Source organism: Miscanthus floridulus, chromosome 10, assembly GCF_019320115.1.
Source record: "Miscanthus floridulus cultivar M001 chromosome 10, ASM1932011v1, whole genome shotgun sequence".
Taxonomy (NCBI): Eukaryota; Viridiplantae; Streptophyta; class Magnoliopsida; order Poales; family Poaceae; genus Miscanthus; species Miscanthus floridulus.
The window spans coordinates 33633473-33643753 of record NC_089589.1 but is presented as its reverse complement, the minus strand read 5'-3'; the positions used below and the strand labels follow the sequence as shown (position 1 = coordinate 33643753).

Sequence of the window (10281 nt, the reverse complement as noted above, 5' to 3'; positions counted from 1 at the left end):
CCCCATGAAATGCACCCAAACTTTGCCAAGTCTCCAAATTCCCTGTTGTCCGACGGACTTCTCACTTCCCTTTCGGGATCCAAACCTTCTTGGTGCTCTTCATGTTTGAAATGATTTCCTTTGGCACCCAAAAGCATTTGACCCCATAGTTGGCTTGCTTGTTCACCTTGATGGCCACCACCTTGTCATTTTTCTTCTTCTTCAAGAGATAAGGTGTGGAGGCCTTCTTGTCCACCTTGTTGGTGTAGGTGTTGGAGAGCTTTCTTGTTTGCTTTTTCTCCTTCTTCTTTGCTCCTTCCCCATTCTTCACCTTGCACTCATAGGACTTGTGACCTTCCTTGTGGCACACGTAACAAACCACGGTTTGTCCTTCATCAAGCTTCTTCACTCCCTTGACGGTGTTATCTTGATGAAGTTGGGTTTGCTTCGCCTTGCCTTTCACTTGAGTCAAGTCCTTGGTGAGGCGAGCTACTTCTTGCTTGAGTTGCTCATTTTCCTTTGCAACCTCTTGTGTGCATGTATCTACAACAACTTTCTCGACACAAACTTGGTTGCACAAAGGTGAGTCTAAACATAAATCATTACAAGAAGTAGAGGCATCCTTTTTAGACATGTTAAAGATAGAACTTTTCTTTTTAGATGCCTTGGTGGGGTTTGTGCTAACGGCTTCAAGATTAGCAACTTTATTAGTTAGCTCATCACAATGTTTGCACTTGGTTTCCATTTTAGCAAGCAAACTATTATATGCTTCTTGTGAGCTAGCTAACTTTTCTTTTAATTTTTCTTTTTTCTTTAAGAGTTGCTCATCATTGATTGTGCATGCATTTGTTGTTGCACTAGTCTCAAGTTTCTCAATTTTAGTAGATAGTTCAACATTGAGATTAGCAAAGTTCTCATATTGTTCAAGCAAGGTTTTATATGTTTTTTATGAACTATCTAGCTTTTCTTTTCAACTTTTGAGCTTCTTTTGTTGACTAGTGTAAGCTTTAGCATAATTAAGATTTTCTTGCACAAGTTTATGATAAGAAGGCATATCATCATCACTATCACTCTCACTAGAGGAAGAGCTTTCGTTACCTCGTGCCATAAGGCACACACGAGAAGAGCTTGATGATGAGTGCTTGCGGCCTCGCCTCTTGTGATGGGTTTCTTCTTTACTTGAAGAATCATCCCATGATCTTATTGATGTGAGGGCTTGGTTCTTGCATGCCTTCTTCTTTGTCTTGGGTGTGGGCTTGTTTGGACAAACTTCCACAAAGTGCCCCAACTCACCGCATCCATAGCATCCTCTCTTTCTTTGCTCATTTCTTTGATTTGTGAAAATGAAATCTTGAATTTGGATGGGCACACCCTTGACGTTGAGCCTTTGGATCATCTTCTCCACCTTGTTGATCACTTTGATTGATTCTTCATCAAGATCGGAGGTGGAGGAGGAAGATTGATCATCACTTGAATCTTCATCATCATCATCATCGTCCTCATCTTCTTCATCTTTACTTGAGGAACTTGAGCTTGAGCTTGTCTCAACTTGCTTGCCCTTCATCTTCTTTTTCTCGCTACAAGCGATAGCTTTGCGTTTGCTTGATGAAGAAGCTTCTTCTTGACCCATCTTACGTGACATTTCAAATGCCACTAACTTGCCAATGGCTATGCCCGGGGTCATGTTGCTCAAGTCCTCCATGTTGTGAAGGATGGTGATGATGCTTGCATATTTCTTTTGTGGTAGCACGGAGATGATCTTCCTCACGATGTCCGCATCATCTAGCTTTAATAATCCTATAGAATGGAGCTCATTGATAATTAGATTCAAACGAGAATACATATCATGAATAAGCTCATCATCATTCATTGTAAAGGAATCATAATTTTGTTTAGCTAGACAATGTTTTTGCTCATGGACATTACTTGTGCCGTCATGGAGCTCTTGGAGTTTTAACCAAATTTCATGTGCCGTATTTAAAGTAAATACTTGGTTAAACACATCCATGCAAAATGATTCAAACAAGCAATTCTTAGCTCTAGCATTAAAATGCATTTCTTTTTCATCACTCTTTGTGGGTTTTTCGGGATTCTTGATAGGTTTCATCCCGTCACGAGTGACTCTCCATACACCCAAATCAACCGCCTCAAGGTAGCAAGCCATTCTAGCCTTATAATAAGGGAAGTTAGTGCCATCAAAGTGCGGAGGCCTAGAGGTATCCATCCCAACCACTCTAAATAGCGTCGGCTCAACGGCGGTTAAGCCAAAGGTCCAAATTGAGCCAACCGGCTCTGATACCAATTGAAGGGACCGTGACGCCTAAGAAGGAGGGGGGGGGGGTGAATTAGGCAACTTAAAAAATTCTAACTCTAAACTATGGCCTCTTTTTCTAACCTTATCAAAACCTATGCAAAAGATAAACTATCTAAATGTGCAATTACAGTTTTGCTAATGTGTTGCTATCTCTACCGCAAACGTAGTAAAGTAATCAATGTAAATGCGGAAGCTAAAGAGCAAGGTAGAGATACGCAAACTCCTGTCGACGACTCCGGTATTTTTACCGAGGTATCGAGAAGCGCGCAAGCTTCCCCCTAGTCCTTGTTGGAGCCCCTCGCAAGGGCCAAGCTCCCGGTCGGGTAACTCCGTGGATAGCCTCGGGCCTTCCCCACGCACAAGTGGGTCTCCGACGTGCCTTCCGACAAGCCTCTCCCGGATGCTCCCCGCCGTCTTCACTATCAAGCTTCTGGCCAAAACGCCACGGGCCTTGTTCCCTCAGGTACACGGTGGCGGCCACACCACAAACGCGGTTGGTGTGATCTCGCAAGACTTCAAGCCCCTCCGATGTACAACAATGGTGCGCGCAAGCACCGAGTAGTAAGAGGTATGCAAACCTCACTAAACACTAGGCCTAAACCTAGAGCAAGCGCATGAGCGGTAGTCTAATCGACCTAAGCACTTCGCAAAGCACCTACGCTAATCACCTGATGAATCATTAAGCTCTATGCAAGTGGAGATCACTAAAATGGTGTAGCAACACCCTTGGTATGTTTTCTCAGCTCCACACTCCTCAAATGGCCGGTTGGGGGTTGTATTTATAAGCCCCACTGAGAAAGTAGTCGTTAGGGTCGAATTCCCGCAAAACTGCTACTGACCAGACGCTGAATCATCCTGACCGGACGCGTCCGGTCGTCCCGACCGTTGAGCCGGCAATATATTGATCGGACGCTGGCCAGCGTCTGGTCGCCTGCCACCGGACGCGTCCGGTCGTAGATTTGCCGCTCAGGAACCTTACTGTACTCGATCGGACGCTACATCCCTACGTCCGGTCGGTTTCGCCGCCCGCATCCGGTCGTCCCGACTGTAGAGCCGGTCCAGTCGTCCGGTCGCCCCGACTGTAGAGCCACCAGCGTCCGGTCTAGCGTCCGGTCGCCTCTGCGAGCTCGTTTCTTCGTTATCTTGCGTACGGCTTGGTTCCAATCTTCATGCTTAGACTTTACTTAATATCTAGGGTCTTCTCTTGTGCTTCTAAGGTCTTTCTTAAGGTGTTGATCATCGGATCACCACGTCGCCTTTGTCCAAGTCATGTCTTGCACCCTATTGAACTACAAAATAAATACTTGCAAATTCATTAGTCCAATTTGGTTGTGTTGATCATCAAACACCAAAATCCAAAGTAAATGGGCCAAGGGTCCATTTTCCTTACAAGTAAAGTAGCCTATTTGGTAGTATACAATGTCTTGCGGTGCACGCCGAGCAGCGCCGTGCACGCCTTAACCTTGTGGGCCGGGCCACCCCTGGGGGCGCAGCCCATGTCTTGGGGGCCATACCCCTACACCGTCTAATAAAAATCACGGCAAACTTTTGCCATTTCTTTGAACAACGACAGTACTAGCGCACGGATGTCCTGATGGACACCCGCGACTGCATTCCATTTCGCGTGCCCCATGCGGGGCCACACCGCCCGAACGTCACCAGCATCGAGAAGAGGGGAGGGGGCGGCACCCGCCTATGCCTCTGGTTCGAAAGGACACGCAGTGTGCGCCGGCCACGGCGTCTTATCGGATGCCCAGCCGGCGTCGGGAGGAGGGACAACGAGGCGAGACAACAGAAGGCTTGGAGGGAGATGCAACACCCGATTTACTTTTGAAACATCGATATGCAACCCTTGCAACATAGGTCTGAAGACAGATGAAACAATTGAAACATCCATAATTCACTCTGTTTCACTATGTTTGTCCACACCCTCAGGGGAATTGTTGTTGTAGTATTTGTTGATGGATTGGGAATATCAAGAATATAATATAGTTATTGCAAAATTTCCACTGCATGCCTCTAACTAAGTGCATTACAAGAAGAGAAGTGTATCATATTATATAAGGTTAGTCGCAGTGGGGTTTTATCAGAGTTTTATGGGCATTAAATAAGCTAGCATGACATAGCATAAGTAAGAAGAGAGCTGATTAAAATTTCATGTGATGAAATAAGTTTCATGAAGATAAAACTTGCCTACACCGTTCAGAACACATTGGCGTCTTGAAAACAGAGCCATGAAAACCCATTGAGACTGGCCTAAGGATACCATTTCATACTGCCTTTTTTCTCCTAGCTCAATCACACTTCAATTCATCACAGCCCATCATATATGCTATGGATAATCATATCAATGGATAAAGTAGAAAATCACACGAATAGCTAGTATAAAGATCTATATTGCATCATGGTCATAATTGTGGAAAACAACTGCGTGTGGGCTGCTGAATCTACGTGGGGGATGGCCAAATCCCCGCTCTCCCATGCCAGATTCGTCCAGCTCCGTCGGGAGGCGGCGAGTGTGGCTCCCAATCGGGTCAGTCTCTCGGCAGCGGCGTGGCTACTCCGGACCCATTGGTGAGGCTCCAGCGTCCTCGTGAGGTGGTGTTCCTATCGGCCATGGGGGCGCCATCCTGCTGGCTTGTGGCGCCGGTGTAGTGCCAAGCCTTCCTAGGACCAGCGGTTGGCCTCTGCACGCAAGGGTTTCTTGGGTCAACGGGCTCTTCATGACTGCTGCTAGTCCCTCATCGCTTCCCACCATATTGGTTAGGTATGGGGCGTGTTCCTGTGGTTGCGCGTGCAGGGACACCTTTAGCGCACGTGCTGGCGTTTGGTGTCGGCGGGAATGCCTATGTGATCACCGGCATTTTTCTTCAAGACAGACTTTGTCTGCAGGGGCTTCGGTAGGTTGCGGAAGGTAGGTTGCTTGAGGTCAGGGCAAAAGATTGAACGACCACGTCTGCGCACGCCTCATCTTTCTTGGAGGCATCCTCTTCGTTCCTCTTCTCCTACCATGTTGTGATTGCAGGTGAAAATCTTTGCATGACGGGATAGCTTGTCGGCGCCTTTGCCATCGTTTCCTTCTTGGAGGCATCGCTAGGTTCTCTAGCTCCACTATTGCACTCTAGTCATCTTGCCGTTGCTTTGCTCCAAGTTGTGTTTATGGTGGTGCTCGACAATTCGTTGTGGTTGTTAGTTGTGCTCTGTTCTGATTGACAGAGAGTGGTTGATTGAGAGTTGTTGCTAGTTTGGTTCTTGGGTTGAGTTGTTCTGAGTTGTTTTGGTTGTTAGCTAGATGACAATGCAGTTGAGTTGCTAGCTAGTTGGGTCGTTTTTGACCAAGTTGGCACAGGTTGAGCAAAGTTGTTAGTTGTTTGGATGATGTTCCAGAGTTTGGGAGGACGAGTGGCTCCCTGTTGTGTGGGTTCTGGGTCCAATTTTCAGCTCGTTCGCTGGTCTGGAGGAGACCAGCCGGCTGGTTCCCCTCACGCGACACTGTTCATCCATCCAGCCAAAAAATGTTTTTCTCTCACAACAAACCAGCCGGAACAGTATTTTTCAGCCAAGTTTTAGACCAGCGAACGAGGCCTTTCACTTAAAAAATTGGACTCACACATATTTTTATTTTCCCCGTCCAATAAAAATCGCGGTAAAGCTTTCAAGGGAAAACTTTTGGTGCGTCTGAAAATGGAGCAAGACGCTCTTGAAAACATTAGTAAACACAGCACCTGCAACATGTGCCTGAAGCACCTACAATATGCTCTCGAAAACACTTGAAACAATTGAAACATAGGATTGCAACATAGTCTTTTAGAGCAACATCTCCTTGCAACACAACACCTACAACATGCACCTGAAGCACCTGCAACATGCACTCGAAACACCTGAAACATTCAAAATATAGGCTTACATCATACACTTTTCAAAGCAACATCTCCTTCTGGTTGGGCGAACGGAGGCGTGCATCGGCACGCAGAGCTCGACGGCGGTGTGTGGAACTCGCCTGTGGCGCAGATCTCAATGGCGTGGAGCTCGCCGGCAACGCAGATCTCGGTGGCGTGGAGCTAGCCGGCGATGCGGAGCTCGGCGGCGCGCAAAAGGCGATGCCGCACGAGCCATCCAAAGCTTGGCGACAACGCGCAGAGGGCAGGGTGGGCCGGACACGACTACGCAGAGAACGGGTGGGGGCAGAGGCGGCGGTGTGCAGAGAGTGGGGTGGGCTGCGGCGATGATACAGAGGAGCACGACAACAGCGCTCAGACAACACAGGCATTTCGGAACGGAACGGTGCGTCCGTTCGGACAATCAGGCCGTATCATTATCAAATTGTTTTCTCTGTAAACTTGGGTAGGTTGACTTAGTTCAAATGAAAAGAGTAGCTTTTAAGATCTGAGATTTTAAAAAGATTGAAGAAATCTAATAAATATGCTTCTAATTTGTTTTCGTGAATTGAAAATTTTATTGACTCACCAATTGCTTTTTTAGGCATTGCGAAAAATTGCAACCCGATGAATAGTAGCGTTTTCATCTTATTTGGTAAATATTGTCCAATCGTGGACCAACTAAGCTCAAAAGATTCATCTCGTGATTTCCAACTAAACTGTGCAATTAGTTATTTTTTTTACCTACATTTAATGTTCCATGCAAGCAACTAAAAATTGATGTGACGCGGAGAGAGTGAAAAAACTTAATTTGGAGGCGATCTAAACAAGGCCTTAACTATCGGAGATCCTCTGACACGCTGACGCCGACTGAACTTCGACTATCTAATCGATTCCGGCCGTTCCTCGTTTCGTTGGCTACCGTTCATTGCTTTGCCCCCAGGGCCCACCAATTGCGGAAAAGAAAATTCGCCAACGAAGCAAACCGAAAAGGATAGCGGAAGTGCGAAACAGCGAAACCCAACAGCGAGGAGAGGAGGAAAAAAAAAAGGGAACGAGCCCCCTCGACCCGCGATCCCCGCGCACCGGCCGCCGGCGATCGCCGCCGCCGCGGATGCGACGCGCTCCCCCTCCGGCGGCGGCAGCGTGGTGGCCTGCGCACGTTCGTGAAGGGCCCCTCCGCCACGCGCCCCGTCTCCTGTGGCTCCGAGTCCGAGCTCGCTCACCGCGCCCGCGCCGATATCGCCCTCCTCGCGCCCCGCGCATGTGCCATCGCCCTCCTCGCGCCCGCGCCCGCGCGGACTCCCGCGCCATCGCCTCGGGGCGGAGCTGATCCGGATCCACCACCATGTGGCTTTTCTGGCGCACTAGGAACCGCTTCTCCGTTGAGGAGCTCCGGTATCTGACAGATCAGCTGCAAAAGGTTCATGTGGTCAACGAAGCTAATCAGGATTTCGTGATTGAAGCATTGAGATCAATTGCGGAGCTTATGATATACGGGGACCAGCATGATCCTTCAATTTTTGAGTATTTTATGGAGAAACAGATCATGGGTGAATTCGCTCGTATCCTAAGGATCTCTAATCTGTCAAGAGTGTTACTCCAGTTGCTGCAGACAATGGGCATCATGGTCCAAAATCTGAGAGATGAACATTCAGTTCATTACATCCTTAGCAGTGAGCACATCAACTTCTTCATCACGTACCCGTTCGATTTCCGGATCGATGAGATGTTATCCTACTACATATCCTTTCTGCGGGCGATAAGTGGGACGCTGAACAAGGATACAATTTCTTTGCTGGCGAAGACGGAAGACGATGAGGTCACTTCCTTTCCTCTCTATGTGGAGGCTTTGAAGTTTGCCTTTCACCAGGATAGCATGATTCGAGTTGCTATTCGTACCTTGACACTCAATGTCTATCGCGTTGGAGATGAATCTGTTAACAGATTCGTTTCCCGTGTGCCTCTGTCAGACTATTTTTCTCACATGGTCCAGCATTTTCAGAAGCAGTGCATTGACTTGGATAAGTCGGTCGCACGCTCCTCGCGAGTTGCAGATTCTTCTCTGCCGGTGTCTTGTGTTGAAGATGCGATCGTGCAGATTGAGGACACGCTGTATTATTTCAGTGATGTTATGTCTTCTGGTATTCCTTATCTTGAAAGGTTCATCACTGACAATATCTTGCAAGCTCTGGTGTTTCGGTTATTGCTCCCGTCATTGCAGAGGCAGAGCGCAGATTTGGACCTAAGTGTCACTACATCCATGTATCTGCTTTGTTGTATACTGCACATTTTGAAGAATAAGGATATGGCAAGTACTGTCGCTGCTGCACTTTTCCATCAACCTGATTGCCCTGATGATATGAAGCGAAGGACACCTCCTAATGGGTATACATCTGAGCATGATGATTGCAAGTCTGAGAATCATTACACCACTGCCTCTGCTGTCGAGCAATCAAATGAGGATGAGCCAAATTCTCTGTCTTCTGTTAGTTGGAAATGCTTGCCCAACCATTCACCGCCAAGTGATTGCTGCCATGGCAACACACCAAGGGAACACTTGCTGTCCTATATCACAGAAGGAGATGATTCACAAGCTTTGGGTTCATTGTGCTTATTCGCTACATTATTGCAGACGAAAGAACTTGACGAATCAATGCTGGATGCACTTGGCATCCTCCCTCAAAGAAAGCAGCATAAGAAGCTTCTGTTACAAGCTTTAATAGATGAAGACCTTGCTGAAGGACAATTATTTTCATCAAGCAGTGGTCTAAATGATGACAGCATTCACAGTGATTTTGATATTTATGTAAGGAAGCTTCAGGATAAATATGGGCTACAGTGTCACCATCCACAGGCACGGCAAATGACTTCCAAAGCTCACAGATATCAGGTGCTCGATGCTTTAGTCGACCTTTTCTGCAGATCAAAGGTTTCTGCAGATGTTCGCTTAGTTGGTGGCTGGCTTTTCCGGCAACTGCTGCCCCATGGAGAGGAAGAATTCACTGCTTTTCATCTAAGACGACTAAAGGATTCACACAAGGATTGTAGCTCAAAGCTTTCAGAGGAATCTGGAGGATGCTGGTTCGACATGCTTCTTCCTATCATTAAAGAGGCTTGGAGGAACTGCAAGAAAGAAATTGAGGCATCTTCTGTTGCCATTGCAGAGGGAGTCTATGAGATAGTTAAGCATTGCATTCTTGCTAGTTGTAGAATTACGAAAGCTGATGAAGACTGCCCAGAGGGAAGCCCAATAAAATACTTAGAATACCCTCCATGCATCTCCAAGGACATAGAAACATTTTGCTGGTGCAAGCAACCAATGGGGGAAGAAGAGATCGATACTGGCAGAATGGAGGAATATTCACACAGCTACACTGAACCGCTGATGTTGACTGATGACACGAAGGGAGGTTGTAGAAGGGAAACTTTCAGCAGCTATAAGCTTCAACTGCTTACCGTGCTGAACAATTGCTATAAACTGCAACAGCTTAACATGCTGAACACTTGAGTTGAACATTTGTAAAGCTTACAGAAGAGGATCGGGTTGCTTGGCCAATTGCCATATACTAGGGGCTGCTTCATTCAGGACTATGGATTCAACTGTGCTTCAGTGTTTTTTCTTTGGATAATTCGAATCACTTTGATTGATTTGAATGTGAAATAAGATCAACCCTATATTACCTCAGAAAAAAAAAAGACACAAAATTCGCCACCGGCCCTCGTCATCAGTCTCTTGGGCCACTGTGTGTGAGACTGAGTTAGGTAACGTTACCTGATCGATGTGATTCCATGTATAAGTGAAGTCTTGATTACTGCAAGACTATATATACAAGAAAAGAAAATAAATAAGGCTATGTTTGAATGCAAAATATTTTGAGTTTTTTTTTAAAAAAATACCATGATTTTCTAAAATACTGGTTTGATTTGAGAGTGTTATGTGATGTTTGGATGCAACAAATCTTATGATTTTGTAAACCATAATACTACAACATCAAGATAGGGCCTGAATCTTTTGTTGACATGCCTATATTCTAGAGAGATGTCAAATCACTCGTACATGCGAAATGCTCTATATATATACTATATACATGAACGTTGCACCTAACT

The 10281-nt window shown here is 46.4% G+C and overlaps 1 pseudogene; it reads left to right on the top strand.

The window, feature by feature from the left end:
* Nucleotides 1-7180: 7180 nt before the first annotated feature.
* Nucleotides 7181-10036, top strand: LOC136489980 (protein TRANSPARENT TESTA 9-like; annotated as a pseudogene).
* The last annotated feature ends 245 nt before the right edge of the window (nucleotides 10037-10281 follow it).